Source organism: Lissotriton vulgaris, chromosome 12 (assembly GCF_964263255.1).
Source record: "Lissotriton vulgaris chromosome 12, aLisVul1.2, whole genome shotgun sequence".
In the NCBI taxonomy this organism is placed as follows: domain Eukaryota; kingdom Metazoa; phylum Chordata; class Amphibia; order Caudata; family Salamandridae; genus Lissotriton; species Lissotriton vulgaris.
Genome location: NC_141700.1, coordinates 707770942 through 707788138, shown reverse-complemented (window position 1 = coordinate 707788138; position 17197 = coordinate 707770942). Strand labels below are relative to the sequence as shown.

General features: G+C 49.9%; 1 protein-coding gene across 2 annotated transcripts in view; it reads left to right on the top strand.

Annotated features, from left to right (window-relative positions):
• The first annotated feature begins 11804 nt into the window (after positions 1-11804).
• The window catches only part of TMEM107 (transmembrane protein 107), an 87794-nt gene continuing 82401 nt past the window's right edge, over positions 11805-17197 (top strand). For both annotated transcript variants that reach the window (XM_086945956.1, XM_086945955.1), the window contains exon 1: positions 11805-11927. The gene's annotated coding sequence lies outside the window, so the exon portion shown is untranslated. The remainder of the gene's footprint in view (positions 11928-17197) is intronic.

Below are 17197 nucleotides of genomic sequence, written 5' to 3'. Positions count from 1 at the left end.
CACGACCTCTGGCGCCGCCTCAACCCCACCGACAGAGACTACTCTTATTACTCGCATGCACATAGGACCTATGCGAGATTGGACCACCTCTTGGTCACAGGGCCAGTCTGTGACCTAGCTACGGCCTCTGAAATGGGGGTTCTCTCCTTATCAGACCACGCGCCCGTCACGGGCACCTTTCGCTTACCGCCGGTGTCCCTTTCGCGCTGGGTTTGGCGCCTCAGGGATACTCCATTGCATAAAAAAACAGTAGTGAAGCACAATACGGACTCGGTCCGCGACTATCAGACCCACAATGATAATACGGACACTTCATTAGCGACGCAGTGGGCAGCCTTAAAGGCGGTGCTCAGAGGGGAATTTATAGCAATATCGTCAGCAGAGAACGGCAACTCAAACGAGACGAACTCACGCACAAAGTACGCGAGCTGGAGCAGGTACATCAGCGTACGGGAGCCCTTAGAATCTGGAGGCAACTCAAGGCAGCGAGGAAACTCCTGTCGGCCTGGATACGGATAGAGCGGAGTATGCGCCGTTACGTTTGAAACATGAGTATTACACGGGGGGACAGATGCGGCCGGCTTCTGGCGAACAAACTCAGAGTGGCGCATCAACAGCACTTAGTGAGGGAGCTTTCGGTCTCCGACGGAGAGACAGTTACGGAGGACGGCCAGATAGCGGAGGCTTTCAGTCAATACTATGCAGAACTATATGCCAGTGAACCCCCGTCGACACATACGGAGGCAAACTACCTGGACTCGGTCGCCCTCCCTTCCCTCGCTCCGGAGCAAGCGGAGTACCTGGAAAGGGACATTCGGGTTGAAGAGGTGATTACAGCCATCTCTAAACTCAAACATGGAAAAGCTCCGGGCCCTGACGGCTATACGTCACTCTTCTATAAAACGTTCTGCTCCACGCTGGCACCTATCCTCACCCGGCTTTTCAACTCATTCTCCGCTCCTGGAGCTATCCCACCTGATTTACTCCAGGCAACCGTGTCGGTCATCCCCAAACCAGGGAAGGACAGGACTCATTGCAGCTTGTACAGACCGATCTCTCTCCTGAACATTGATCTCAATCTGCACACTGGGATCCTTGCGGCTCGGCTGGCACTTCATCTGCCAGGACTGGTAGACCCGGACCAGGCAGGATTTGTCCCCGGGAGGCAGACGGTGGACAACACCAAAAGAGTGGTTCACATCCTAGAGAAAGCCTCCCGGATTCCCGGAGAGAGAATGCTGTTAGCCGTAGATGCGGAGAAAGCGTTCGACCGGGTACATTGGCCTTTTAGAGCAGGTCCTGGCGAAGGTGGGAATAGGGGAGAAATTCCGCACCCTAGTATTCAATTGCTACAGGTTTCCATCTGCGGTGGTGCGGGTGAATGGCTGCAGCTCCCAGAGGTTTGCAATAGAGAGGGGCACCAGGCAGGGGTGCCCATTATCCCTGCTGCTTTTCGCTCTATATATGGAGCCTCTTGCCCAAAGGATACGCCAGAACTTGAACGCGAAAGGAGTAAGGATGGGGAGGTATACCCACACGATTAGCCTCTACGCGGATGACGTTATACTGACACTAGCTGATCCGGGGAGGGCGCTCCCAGCATGTATTGCAGAGCTAGAGGCTCTCTCGACAGTCGCGGGATTAAAAATGAATATGGGGAAGTTGGCAGCCCTTGATGTATCACTGACCGCTGCCACAAGAACCGAACTCCAGAACCTCTTCCCCATGCACTGGTCATCGGACCTTGCGCCTTATTTGGGCATCCTATTGGCACCCACCTTGCCCGCTATGGTAACCGCCAACTATGCAGCCTTGGGAATGAAAATTAAGGAGGAACTGGGGGGCTGGAACAAAGGCACACTATCTTGGCTCGGCAGGATAGCCGCGGTTAAGATGACGATCTTACCACAGGTTCTATATTTGTTCCGGGCTCTGCCGCTCCAACCCCCCAAGGGGTGGATTCAGCAGACACAAGCGGACCTTGCACGTTTCATCTGGCAGGGCCGCAAACCTAGGCTGAAGAGGGCTCTATCCACGCTAGCCCCTGAGGCAGGGGGTCTGGGTATACCGGATTTACGCAAGTATTTTCAGGCGGCACAACTGCGACATCTTGTGGAGTGGAGCAGATGGGAGTCGGATAAACACTTGCTTTTCCAAGACCAGGCAGTAGCGGGCCGGCCTCTACGGGAGGTGCCCTTCCTGCGCAGGGCACACCGCCACCCCCCAATGTGTATGCGTCTTTCCTCACACGAGTCCCGATGAGGGTGTGGGATGCTGCTAGTGTTGTTCATGATCTCACCACGTTCCCCTCGCCGTTTACACCACTGGTCGAGAACCCGGATTTCACCCCAGGGATGGAACAGAGGGCCTTTACACGCTGGCGGACTGCGGGGTGCAGGACACTGTTCCATATGTATACTCCAGATGGCGTCATTCCATTTCAGGATTTCAGGCGAGACTATCAACTACCTGAAACGGAGAGAATGTGTTATTTACAGGTGCACCACTGGGCGCTGCAACTGCAGGTGCGTGAATCAGTGGACAGGAGGCTTCTACCTTATGAGAAGTAGCTTGTGACACGCACCTCAGATGTGAAACTAATCTCAGACCTCTACAAATTTTTGCAGCCTCCTTCCTTTCATCTTTATAACCCGGGCAGGGAGCGTTGGGAACGGGAATTGGGGAGGACATTGAGTCACACAGAGTGGGACCAGATTTCATATCGGGCACGACATTCCACATACCACACATGATTTACCGAAACGTTTACTAAGGTGACCACCTACTGGTACTACACCCCAGAAAGACTGCATGAAATGAATCTTGGTATTGAGGATACATGCTGGCGGGCTTGTGGACAGATAGGCACACTTACACATGTGCTGTGGGATTGCCCTCTGCTGCGCCCCTACTGGAAAGAGGTCTTGGACGAGATTGACACACACTTTGACATCGAGCTGCCACGCTTCCCTGCGTATGTACTGGTGGGCTTACCCAACCGGTTGATGTACCCCCTAAAGTCCCGTAGAGGCAGGCAGATTGCAATAGCGCTGGGCTCGGCTGTTCAAAACATACTCATACACTGGCGCACCACCACACTCCCCTCCATCACGGGCTGGCTGCATAGATTATGGCATGTCCTGGGCATGGAGAAGTTGTCGCTCACAGTGGCGGGTGAGGTGGAGCAGTTTAACGACCTGTGGCAACCGTTTCACTCACTATTTGTTACGGAATTTAAGGAACTCACATGTCCAAGGTATCTCCGACTTTTGAGATTAACATCACCTGCAGATTCAGCTGATTGATGAGTCTTAGATTGGGACTAGCCGAGAGGGGAAGGTGGCGAAGGAGGGGTGAAGCAGGGGGGCGAACTAAGCACTGGACGGGGGTGGGAAGGGAGGAGACAGGAGGGGTGGGAGTGGGGGGGGGGTTGGAAGGGGGGGTTGTTTATTTGTGTATTATTGTCGCTGTATGCGCATCAAGCGACGAGCCCGGATGGGCATTTAGTTTGAAGAGACTTTGCGCACCAAATGCGCTCCTGAATGGCTGTGCCATAGCACTAATCCTTTGCGACAACTGTTTCCTGTTTTTGTAAATGTCTCAATAAAATGCTTTAAACCTAAAAAAAAACATTAGAAGTTCACTAAAAAAACATAGGTTTCAGGGACGTTATGGTAAGAAATTTCATTTAAAAAACCTTTGAAATTCATTGAGAAAACCATAGGTTACGTTATAGTTAGAAATTAGCTTTTAAAAAACCTTGGAAATTCACTGAAAAAACAGATTTCAGGATTGTTATAGTTAGTTGGACATTTCACTCGTACAAAACCAGAGATATTTGGCCGTTATAGTTAGTTGAGCTAACTATAACCCACTCCCCCGCAATGCACTGCTGATGATGTCACATATTACATCACTCATGACATGGTCAGTGACATCACTGATGAGATTTCAAATGACATAAAAAATTACATCATCCACGTGATCAACTGATTCACCTCCTTACACCCAAATATAACCTTTAATACACCCACTCTAAAATAAAGTCTGCCATTCGCGAAACCATAGACACACCAATACCTGTTAGTACATACCCACTCACTGATGAATCATAGGTCTGCACACACCCACTCACTCACCCATAGTCACTCATAATTGCAGTCACTCATAAATACAGCCTCCGATATATGCACTCATATACCCATAGACACTCACACACTGACATTCACCATAGTTACTCACACACCTAGTCAGTCACGCAAAAAATCAATCACACTCCCATTTATTCACCTATACAGTTATACACACACCACCTCACTTATTCATACAGATACTAACACATACTTACTCTCTTATACATTCACTGACACAAGCACACACTCATCCATACAGCCACTCTCACAATCACTTACTCACATATCAGAGTTATATACTCCAGCACTCACAAACTGCCGTTCACATATTTAGTTTTGCACACATATACCAGAGCCATCCATTCACGCACCAACACAGCCATACGCACACTCACTCACCTATACAGCCCCTCGCAGATACACTCATGAACCCATACACCCACTGAATCACCCACTCACACATCCATCCAATGAGTTACCCCCCACCCACCCACGCAGACACTCAGGCACCCATACAGGTACTCAGACAACCAATCATTAACCCATATAGACACTCATGTAGCTACTCACCAGCTCATGCAGCGACTTACACAGCAACTGACAAATTGATACAGACAATCACACAATTAATCATTCACCCATGCTTTCACTAAGAAACGTTTAATCGGGGGGGGCATGGCCAGGCAACATGGCCGACAGGACGTGAGCTCCTTCGGCTCCCAGCCGGCCTGTCGCAAAAATCCTGCAAAATCCACTGCCCATCACCCACGGCTGCTTGTGACCGGGGCTGGGGTCCTGCATGTGGTGGGGGCCTCTCGAGAGGGGTAGAGCCCGGTAAAACTACCGATATCCAACCGCTGCGGCCAAGCCGAACTTCCTGGCGGCTGCTTAAAGGGAGCGGATCACGGAAGGCCGTGGATGCAGCCTATGCCCGGTTGAGTTGCTTCTAACCCAGTAAGATGGCTTCCCTGCAATTGGGCGCACCGAGAATCCTGCTGGAGGGGGCCTCCCTCGGCATCGGGGGGCCTCTGGGGGGAGGTGAATCTCCCACACCATTGGACCTGCGCCTGTGTGAGACGGCAGGCCGGTGAATGAGCCGCAAGTCTTACCGGCGGAGGAGAGCTGGAGAGGGCTTGATCTGAGGTGGCCATCTCTGGGGGACGAACAGTCGCTGCTAAATCCTGCTGCCGAGGGGCCTGACGAGAGGGCAGATCAAGAGGATCTAGGTCTGCGGCCCCTGCTGAGGACCGCGCGAGACCGTGGCCTGGGTGCGGACGGGGTGTGATGGATTTGAGCTGCCTTCGGTCCCTGCTTGTGGAGTTCCTGGGGAGCCTGTTGCCGATGGAGGGGGGCCCCCTGTGTAATGAGCCCCCGGTGTGGTGAGTCTGATACCGCGCTGGGATTGAGCTTGTCAGACACTGCAGGCTCAGGACAAGCCTACTGTAAGAGGGAGGGCACTGGTGGAGGCCGGCCCCTGGGGCGCCTGTTTCTAAGAAATCTGCAATCTCCACTTCAGCCCTGCTGGATTCTCCGTAGGTACCGGATCGGTGCGGCCTCAGCGGGGGCTTTGGACTGCAATTACCGATGGAACAGCAGGTGCGGGGGGGCCTGATGAAACGCCGCAGCTCTGGGATCTCCGCACCCGAGGATCGCCTCCAGACAGGGGGACCACGGAGCAGACTGCAGGCACCCCCGACGGCGAGCGGGGAGATCACAGTGAACAGGTCGCCACTCTGCTGAGACCAGAGCAGTGGTAATCCCAAGGTGAGCAGCCCCGGGGACCTGTGGGGCCGGGTCTTTGTATTCACCTACGGTTTGGGGCGCACCTGAGCTGGGGCTCCCGTCTGCCCCAGCGAGAGCAGGTACCACTCTGCCTCAGACTAAGACTGCATTGCTCTTTGGGCGCCTGTGGGGGAACCCTAATTCAGTTCATCCAGTAACGCCATAAGCCGCTGAGGAGGAATAGGCGGCGTGTCACCCGCCCTCTGGGAGCACCGGAGAGAGTACTGGACCCTGCTGCCAGAGAAGCCCTGCCGTCCTGAAACATGGGTAAAGACAACCTGGCCCGCGCTACCAACCCCAACACAATCACTCAATATACTACTCAGCGCCTCCCGACGCAACAGATCAAATGACAAACAGGCCTGGAAGGGGATGACGTGGCGGCTAATGAACCATCCAGAGCGGAGCTCCTGGAGGCCATTCAAGGGTCGCGATCTGCCCTACAAGAGCAGAAACTGTCTCCATCTATGTCAATTTGCTTAGGGCAGACCTGCGGAAGGTAGCTGACAAGGTCTCAATGGCAGAGGGGGACATGGTGCAGCTTCAAGAAGAAATGGTGTCTCCGAAGCAGCAGGTCTCCCAGCTAACTAGCACCACCGGAGCGCTGGAGCGCCGGGCGGAAGAAGCAAAAGGAAGGGCCCGCCGCAGCAATATCAGGGTTCTGGACATTCCAGAACGCGCGGAGGATGGTCTACGATGGATCGCACACCGCTAGCCTCTCCTCCGGATCGCCCCTGAACACTCTGGTATATGAAGTGCATGTAGTTTGAAGAGTTGAAACAAAAGTTCATGAGTGGTTCACCAAAGTTGATGCAAGTAAGTACTTGTGGTTGCCAGGATCTCTAGAACCGGGGCATGGCCCGGGTTTCGGGATAGTTTCCCTCATCAGTAGAGACAGGATTTGGGGTGGATGAGAAGGCCGCCAAGTAACCGTCACAGGCCTCAATGCCTCTCCGGTGCGCAGGTGCGTCCCCAAAAGCTCGTCAGCTTATTGGGCTCATGGGAGCCCTTTAACAGAAATCTACGATGGATCGCACACCGCTAGCCTCTCCTCCGGATCGCCCCTGAGCACTCTGGTATATGAAGTGCATGTAGTTTGAAGAGTTGAAACAAAAGTTCATGACGAGAACCCACCCCTGCCACAATAGTGGCACTGCGGGAACCTGCTGGGGGCCTGATTCACTCCGAGGTGGGGCTACTACGAGTCCTGAAGTCCCATTTGCAGATGGTATACACTTCGGACCCATTGGTTAGTGCGACAGCTTATCTCCCCTACTTGCAAGCTCTGACCCTGTGGTCTATTCCTGAATCAGTACGGAAAGAGTTGGAAGCGCCATTAACGCTGGATGAGGTGCACTCTGCACTGCAGCAATTGCCGAGGGCTAAGTCCCCGGGGAGTGACGGGTACCCCCCTGAGTTTTAGAAAGTCTTTGCAGGCAGGCTGCCCTGTCTCCTCTTACAGGTATATCTGGAGGCCTTCGAACCTGGGGAACTTCCACCCAGCATGAAGCAGGGGGAGATCTGTATGATTCTAAAGCCGGGAGGGGATGCCCATGAGTCTTCGTCATACCAGCCAATTACTATGATCAACACGGATGCTAAAATTCTGTGTACGCTGTTGACTTCCCACCTAGGGCCTTATATGCCACATTTGGTGCATGAGGACCAATGTGGTTTTGTTCCGGCCCGGAACACAGCCATGAATTTACGACGGCTTAATTATATTATGCATGAAGTGCGCGATCGGAAGGCAAGATGGTACTTGTTTACATAGATTTAGCCAAGGCCTTCGATACGGTGGACTAGGGATAACTTTTGGGGGTGCTCTGGGTCGTGGGGCTGGGTCCCAGATTCTGTTGCTGGATTTGCATACTGTACACAGAGCTTTGCGCAAGGGTCCGGGGGGGGGGGGGCTCAGAAGAGTGGCAGCTGGGTAGGGATACTCGCCAGGGGTACCCACTTTCACCTCTATTATTTGCCCTAGCCATAGAACCACTGGCGGTCCCGGTGAGAGCGGAGTTGGATCACTGGGGCATCAGAGTGAGTAAGACGAGTCATGTCATCTCCCTGCATGCAGGCGATGCACTTTTTTATTTGGCCTACCCTCTGGAAGCAGTATCTGAGCTGCTGCATCAATTGGATCAGTTTGGAGAGGTATCTCGTTTGAAACTTAACCGTAATAAATTGTTGACCTTTCCTCTGGAGGGTCTAGCTTCTGTGGCCCTGGCAGATCTCCCGGACCTGGAGGGTTTCCGATACCTGGGGATACAGGTTGCGCCGTCAGATACACAAGCGCTGGCCATGAACATAGATCGGGTACTCAAGTCCCTACAGCACTCAGTGACATTTTGGAACACCCTTCCACTGTCATTGATGGGCAGGCTGGCCATCTATAAGATGGTGATGCTCCCAAGGACCCTATATGTATTATAGGCCTCACTATGCCCGCTACTGGCGCACATCTTCAAGACACTGAATATGATTCGCACATCACTGCTCTGGGCCGGAAGGAGGATTAGAGTAGCCTTAAATACTATTATACGCAGCTATGAGGAGGGTGGCTTGGAGGCTCCACGCTTTGACTTATATTACTACGCCGCTCAATTGCAACCTGCGGCCTAATGGCTGATAGACGCAGACAATTGGTAAAAATGCCTGCTGGCTGGAAGGGCGGATACCCTGACAATTCAGAATGTGCTAATGCAGGGCAGGGGAGCGGAGGCGACACTCACCTACGTGGTGAGACATACAGCTGACATGTGGCAGCGGTTCGTTGAGGGTCTTAGGGAGAGCACCATTCTAAAGGGAGTTACAGATCTGGATACTGGCCCCCTTTAAAGAAATGGGAACGCATATGTTGTTTCAGACCCGGAGGGGGGGTGGCTGTGAGGCAATTGCTGACCTTATCCCCAAAGAGACATTTATAACCTATTATCAGGCAGAGGAGAGCTTTGGCCTAGGGCAGGGGCATTTCCTACACTACAGAGGTATCCAGGAGGTGGTAAAGGTCACCTGGCCACAATACCCTGACAGTCCCCACCAAACACAAACATTATATATCCTACTCACATGCGGTACTGGTCATAAAATGATCTCCCTCCTATATAAAGCCATGAAACAAGACTCCACGCGCCCGGTGCCGCCATCCAGGGCTGCCTGGGAGAAAAATCTAGGCGCTCAGTTGGAAGAGAAACAGTGGGCATACATAGGAGAACTTACACGCACCGTCTCCTGAAATGCTAGATTTAAATTGACGCAGTTCAATTTCTTACATCGCACTGAACACCGGTAACATTAAAACGCATTTCACGTAACAGGGATGGTAGATGCCCGAGGTGCGCCACTGAAAATGCAGATTTTTTTCACCTGGCATGGGAGAATTCAGTGGTCAGGCAGTTCTGGACGGGAGTGGTCTGCAGGATTAGTGAAGCTACAGGCCTTCAGTTGAGGCCAGAGCCTTTGTATTGCCTATTAGCATCTGTACGGAAGTCCAAGAAACGGAACCTGCCTTACAAATTGCTACAATTATTGTTTGTGTTAGCTAGACGTAGGGTGGCCATAACATGGATGGTCCAGAGAGGTCCGGAAGTGCAGGTCTAGCTTAAGGATGTGCGCGAGTGGACACTAGCCGAAAAAAGCACATATGAAACTCACACATAGGGAAGAAAAACTACAAGCTGATCTGATGGATGGAACTGTGCACTTGGGGCTGACGGAAGAAGATGCATCCTCTCTAAACACTCCAAAGAGAGGGGAAAGGAGTCGGATGGGGGGGGGGAGGACAACTTGATAATGGAGGCCGGGAATCACTCATTTATACAGTCAGTCACACACCCACTAAATCATCCATTCAGACACTCATACACCCACTCATTCCTCAATACACCTTTGTGTACCTATATATAACATTCTTAAACTTTAAAAAAAAAATCACTCAGTCTCTGGATGTTGTCATCAGTGATGTCAAAGACCATGTCATAAGTGATGTAATATGTGACGTCATCAGCAGTGCATTGCAGGGGCATGAGTTATAGTTAGTTCAACTAACTAGAACGGCCGAATTTCTCTGGTTTTGTACGAGTGAAATGTTCAACTAATTATAACATCCCTGAAACCTGTTTTTTCAGTGAATATATATATATATATGCATACATATATATGTCTGCGTGTAAGTATCATTTATGTATATATATATATACACACACACACACACACACACACACACACACACACACACATATACACACACACAAAGTCAAAGTGAAACATTTTAAGAAAATAACTTTTCTCTGCATAGAAAGCTAGCAGGACAAACTAAAGTGGAGGCAAGGTGAAGCGTATACTGTTTCTGTGTCACTTCCTGGCATAGTCGTCAGATGTGCCCGCGGTAATGAGCAGCTGAGACAGACTTGACAGGCGTGGACTAACAGCAGGCGGTGTTCTGAGCCAGCACCAGTACTGCACCACGCTGCATCGAAGTACTCTAGACGGAACAGAAGTAAAGAGCATTACCATTTACAATGCCAATAGCGCCAACAAATACAAGACCTATTGTATAAGCACAAAACATTGCCATTTGCAATGCCAATAGCTCCAACTCCAACAAAAGCGAGACCTAGTGTTTCCATTGCTTGTTTAAAGAGCCTCATCGAGTTTTCTCTGCGTGACCGGGTACTGAGCATCAGGGCTTTAAGTGGGATGAAACAACTGGAGGGTATCTCAAAGGGGTGTGGCCAACGTAATTAAGGGCGTGGCTTAAAACACTTGAATCTGTGCTTAGCATAGTGTGCCGCCCGACTTGTATTTTGCCGTTTGTCATTGCATCTAGATATAATACAAGTAACATCATACCTACAACAAGTCAGGACTATTGGCTTTGTCAATCAATTGTTGTTAGTTGCATTAGATAAATAAGGAGCAACTATGGCATGCTGTATATAGTATTGAAAAAGCTTCCACTTAGAACCCTGGTGACACCAAGACAGTGCTGCTCCCGAGTTTCTAAAAGAGAAGGGAAATCCGGAGAGCTAATGACTCTCTTTAAAGGATTCCCCTTCCCCTACAACGCTCACCTGTAACTTCTCCACTAGTGAGAAGAGAGCAAGCGCACATGATGTGCCTGCTGTCACTGCAGTCCGGGGGAAAAACGGACTGCAGTGACAGCAGACACAAAACAGAGCCCGAAAGAGACCCGTTTCGAGGCCCCCTTTAAAAAACTGCCGGTGCTCAGACCCGGTCCACTTAAAGCCCTGCTGAGCATCATACAATATCGTCCCAATCGCAACTGCGTCGCTACACCGCTCCACTTTTAACCTTCAGTCCCGCCCATCCAGAATCGGCTACTGTGAAGTGTCAATGTAGGCAATACGCAAGGCCAATTGAGTTATGTAAGTAATTTATTACAATTACAAAGACCCGCGAGTGCAGGACCGTTAAGGCAAACAGCTGGGGCTAGAATGACAACTCACAACAGCGAGCCTGATAATTGATGTGACGTAGGCACCCGATGTCCAATGAGCAGGGGGTAGGGGAAGAACACAAGGAAAAGCTGGAACGCCAACCTTCCAACATATAGTGAACTTTACATGTTACAACATACTGTATATTGGCAGGGTAAGGCCAAGACCTGCCGTCACCTTCCGACTCAAACTTCATTACCATGTCAGTAGCCGAATCCTGAGGGGGGAAAAACGACACCCGGCTCCTTCAAAGTCTGATAGGATCTAGTGACCGCCAACTGACACGCAGTGGTTACACACCGCAAGAGCACGTGCCACTTATCAGCCAATCAACGCCTCGGCGTTCTATGCAACGGAGTAGGGTTGGTTGAGGTGACGTCAATGCTCCTATCTTAGGCCGCTTTATAAATTACGAGGCCCGCATGCTCCCAGATGACTCATGAAATATGTTCCGTCATGGGATTGGTTGTCATGGGATCACCTGTTTAAAATGAAGAAAAAAAAAAATCAACAACGGACAAAAGATGGTGGAGTGAATATTAAAACGGCTCACGTAAGTAGCTGCTCGGTTCCTCCCGTTAGACACGTTAGTTTTGTTATAATCACACTTTGTACTTCTCGGTCTAAATGCAGTTAAGATGATCAAATTGCAAATGAATCAGTTATTGTAAAGGGGTTCTCATATTTGGTTGTATTTTATAAGGGTACCCTTTTCCCACCTGGTGAGATATTTTAATTACATGTGCCTTTGATATCCAAAGGGGATACGTGTTATTGTTTCGAGGGGTTTACCTACTGAATTGAGTTATCATATTGTTCCAGGATTGGTTCATTGCACCCGCCCCCCTTGTAAACGAGTTAATTATTCCAAGATCAGTTATTTTAGTTCTTATATTGCATTAAGGCCACTTATTGTATTACAAAACCACGTTACATCGAGGGTCACTTATTGCACGTGGTAGCTCCTTAATTAATCAATCCGTGGTTGTTTATTGCTTAGGGATCCGGCAACACCAATTATTTATAGCGGTTAAAATGACAATAGTACTGCAACAGTAAGTTGAGTACACAACATGTTGTTATACTTCATTAGTAAGTCAGTTAACGCATGTATGTCCACCGTAGTATTTAGAATGAAGTATTTTATTGGGACTGCCATACTTGGGCCAGGAAGACCGCGGAATCGTTAACTTTGTACCGTTGCCGTGGTTACCACGCAAAGCGTCTCTGTAGTGTCTGTTTCCTAGACCACACCAATCGAGAGTCGAACTGCTCAGCCTAGGATTCTTCTTGTTTATACGCCTGTGTTCCTGTAATAATGTCGATAATAGTGCGTCTAAAGTTTGATCTGGTCAGTCATAGATTTTCTCGGGCAATGCTGTGTAGGTGCTTTTACGAGCTTGCATACATCAGCCAGTTTTGCAGCTAGCCGTGTAATAGTCTATGGCAGGACAGGAGGCTTCAGATTATTGTATTGTAATTGCATTTATATAGCGTTTACTACCCCCAGGAAGGATTAGTGGTTAATTGGAATAGTGAAATATTAAAGTAATTTGAGTGGTAGATATGTTAGTCAGTTTTTTGGATTGAGAAGAATAGTGGAGGGATATAAGTGGGGAAAAAGCTTTTCATTTATATAGCGACCACTGATAACACGTTGGAGTGTTTTTTCGGCGAGTAGCACGCTACTCTGGAAACCATAAAGGATTAGTGGTGATTTAGTATAGTGAAAATATGAAAGTAATTTGAGTGGTGGATATGTTACTTCCTTCTTTGGATTAGGAAGGATAGTCCAGGGAGGAGGGAAAAACGTTTTCATTTAAATAGCACTTGCTACCCAGATTATGCATTCTCCTTCTTGCTTTATGTAATTAGTGGACATATTTTGAATATTAAACACAAAAGAACTTCAAAACTCAAAATCCTTAGAGGAGGAAAAAAACTACAGCTCCCACGATAGTAGCTCAACCACTAATAACAGTCTAGTATAACATAAACCATCTTGATAACTAAAGCACACCTCTTTCTTGCTGCTCGGAGCAGCCATGATAAGTAGCCTTTTTACTGTTATAATTAATTCTAAAAGTGTTTTTGATTGATGCTTGCCTAATTGAGGATCGGCGATACACGGATTTATGATGTGGATGCTGCTTCTTCCACATTTGTTGTCCCTCAGCCTTTGTTGGCTTTAAGTGCTTCACGATTTTTCTTGTTTACACCACCTCCCAATCACCTCAGGTTGCAAGCATCATTTCGCCCAGAGGCGTACGCTCTGAGCAGTCAGTCCACTTGCTGCTCCATTGCCTCTCGAGCTTAAAACACCTCTTGCTTTGACTTTCCATGTTTGCCCCAGACCTCCTGGATATGCCCACTCAGACTGATCAGGCACTCTGGTTTCTTCTCTTACTGCTCCAATTACGCCCATTGCTGCATCAATTGATTCCCAGCTCTATAGCTAGAACTGGGTTGCAATAATAATTGAGTGGTTACTTGGAACCTGGGCTATAATTAATTATATGAATATTGTTTCCACACAAGCCTGTTTTGCACTCACTAAGACTTCCTCCACCCACACCCTAATATTACACTTTCAGGTGGGCACTAGCGAATGCCCAGTATATATTGTGTGTTTTGAAATGCGACTGGGACTTGAATTTAGTCTGCCTTAATTTCCCTGTTGCAAAGAGTTTAAAAAAACGAAGGCAAACAGCACCATTGACCTCACTCCAGAAGGAGCTCAACAATAGGTGTCCAAGAGGCAGAGGTCATTACCTCCTCGTCCTGTCTTCCTCGCCACAGTAATCACATATGAGCCTCCGGCTCCACACAGAACTCCAAGTATAAAAACAGCGCTCTAGTCTCCCTCTCCCTCCTCCAAGATGGCCCCCAGTGGCTCCAGCCAATCCCATAAAGGGATACAGATACAGCCAATCAACCTGTTCTTTTTTTCTGCACTACTCCGAGTGCTATGTTCCCTGCTGGTCAGGTGAGTGGGGCTGGGGTCCTGCTTGAGCAGTCCCCTTGTGTCCTTGGTATCTAGTTTGGGGGAAGTAGTTTTCTAATGTTCTTGTTCGTGTTTTTTACATGATTATTGTTTGTGGTTTTTCATAGGTTGTTTTCCCCCTTCTTCTGCCTTTCGCGCTTTTTTGTCCTGCCTTAGCGGACTTTGATGGCGTTTCTTTCCGGCTGTGATCATTTACTGAATAGTTGGGTGGGGTGCCTGGAGCCCTGCTCTGCCGGTTATTTTATTTCCCTTTCCGGGCCGCGCGTCCTGCTGAGCGGCCGCATTGCGGCTGGGTGCACTTGCTGTGGGAGCCGGAGGCTTCCGTTTGCATCTCTTCCCCCTTTGACGTACCGGGTGCTCTTGATGTGGGGGCCGGAGGCTCCAGATTGCATTTTACCTGGTGATGGTTCTGGGCAGGCGATGGGGGCGCCTTCGGGTCTCCGTTTCTCCTGCCTTCAGCGTCGGTGTGGGGCTGCCTTTTGCGCATGCCCGCGGCACTTCCCGGTCCTTTTATTTGTTTGTGACCGAGTGGGGATTGGTTTCTGTGGTTGCCTAGCAACCTCAGGTCCTTTTACTACTGGGCATGTTGTCTTGTTCATTGCCTGTGTTTTTCCACTCGTTTACTCGTTTGTGGCTATGATGGAACGTGGTTCTCCGGATCTTCCTGCTCCTGGGTCCTTGGATGGGGCTTGTAGTTCGGGGGTGACAGTTCCTTCTATGGAAATGTTACAGCAGATGATTAATTCTGCTGTGGCTGCTGCATTACAGGGGCAGGTACCTGTTCCTCCTGATAAGGCGAGGGTTGATACCGCTGCTGCTACTGGTTCTGATAATGAGGAGGACATTGATGTCAGGGGTCGCTTTGTGCAAGGTGCCGACCTGAAGGATTTGCTGGGTCACATTCGCGAGAACTTGGTGTTTCCTGCGTCAGTGGTGCCTCTGGAGGACAATCTGTTTTCTCAATATCAACGACCTGAGCCTGATTCTTTGCCTCTCCATTCTTCCGTTTTGAAGGTCTTGGACAATGAATGGAAGGATGTGGACAAGGGTTCTTTTCCGCATTTTTTGAGTAAGAGATACCCTCTGCAGGATTTTGCGGTGAAATACCCTGCCTCTGTGAAGGTTGACCCCTTGTTGGCCAGCATGTCTTCACAGGGGACTGTTGTTTTGGAAGATTCTTCTCCTGCTGACCCGGTTGACCGTAAAGTGGATGGTGCAGTGAAACGCACTTTTGCGGCTGCAAATTTTTCTATCAGGGCTGCGGCCTATTCGTCTTACACTATCCAGTCCTTGCTCAAGGATTTTCAGTCTCTGTCGGAGTTGTTGGACCAGGAGGGGGATGTTTCTTCTACCCTGGTGATGATGGAGCAGCAGGTTCGTCTGCTTTCTGATATCTCCTTTGATTCGTTGGGGGCTGCGGCTTCGGCGGCCGGGTCTTCTGGGGCTGCAAGGCGACAGTTGTGGCTCCATTCGTGGAAGGCTGATGCTGCGCAGAAAAACTTGCATTTGAAGATCCTCTTTTCTGGGGTTAAGCTTTTTGGTTCACCTCTGGACGAGATGGTGAAGAAGACGGCGGAGGACCATAAACTACTTGCTCCTGAACGTCCTGGCCGTTTCCGTGCCTTTGGTTCACAGAGGTCTTTTGGTCCTTCTAGGAGGGGTCGGGCTGGTCAGCCCTTTCGTGGTAGGGGGCGTGGCCGGGGTGCTCCTTCCTTTGATAAGTCCCGGTTCTCCGGTGAGTCTACCTCCTCCGCTCCTGCTTCCAAATCCTGACTGGATCGCTCCTGGTGTGGGTCCGGTTGGGGGTCGCCTGGCTTGCTTCATGGAATCTTGGCGGGAGACTGTGTCGGACCGTTGGGTGCTTCAAGTGATTTCGGAGGGTTTGCGCATTGGATTTGCCCAGACACCCCTAGACTGTTTCAGGGCCACTCCTTGTCCCAGAGATCCTGTGAAAAAGTTGGCGCATTTGGAAGGCATAGATTCCCTGGTGGTCAAAAAGGCGGTGATTCCTGTACCCTGCGATCAGTTGGGGAAGGGGGTGTATTCCATACTTTTTCTGGTGTCCAAGCGCACCGGGGATCTTCGGCCTGTGATGGACCTGAAGTGGGTCAACACTTTCATCCCTCACCAGAGGTTCAAAATGGTTTCACTTCAATTGATCCTTCCTCTGGTGTCTCAGGACGATTTCCTTGCATCAATAGACTTGGGGGATGCTTACCTGCATATTCCTATTCATCCGGACTTTCAGAAGTTTCTCCGGTTTTGCGTAATGGGTCATCATTACCAGTTCCAGGTATTACCTTTTGGGCTCTGCTCTGCTCCCAGGATCTTTACTAAGGTTCTGGCTCCTCTTATTGGACATTTACATGGGGAGGTCATTAGTGTTTTTCCGTATCTGGACAACATTTTAATTTCTGCTTCTTCTCTTCCAAAGGCGGAGTTACATGTCCAGAGGGTGTGCCATGTCCTGGAGCATCATGGGTTCCTCGTGAATGTGCCCAAGTCCTCCCTGGTTCCTGCGCAGGAATTGACTTTCATTGGGGCTCTGTTCAAGACTCAGTTGGGGATGGTGTTCCTGCCCCCTCCCAGAATTCTATCCCTGATGTCTGCTGTCCGTGCCCTGTTGGTGGGGCATTCTCACCCAGTGAGCCTGTGGTTGCGGGTTCAGGGTCTGATGTCGGCATCATTGTTGACGGTGCCGTGGGCTCGCCTCCACATGTACCCGGTGGTGTCCCACATTTTGTCGCATTGGGACCCCTGTTCCCTCGATATGGGTGTTCTGGTTCCTATGTCGGAGGCTGTTCGGGTGGTCCTGGGTT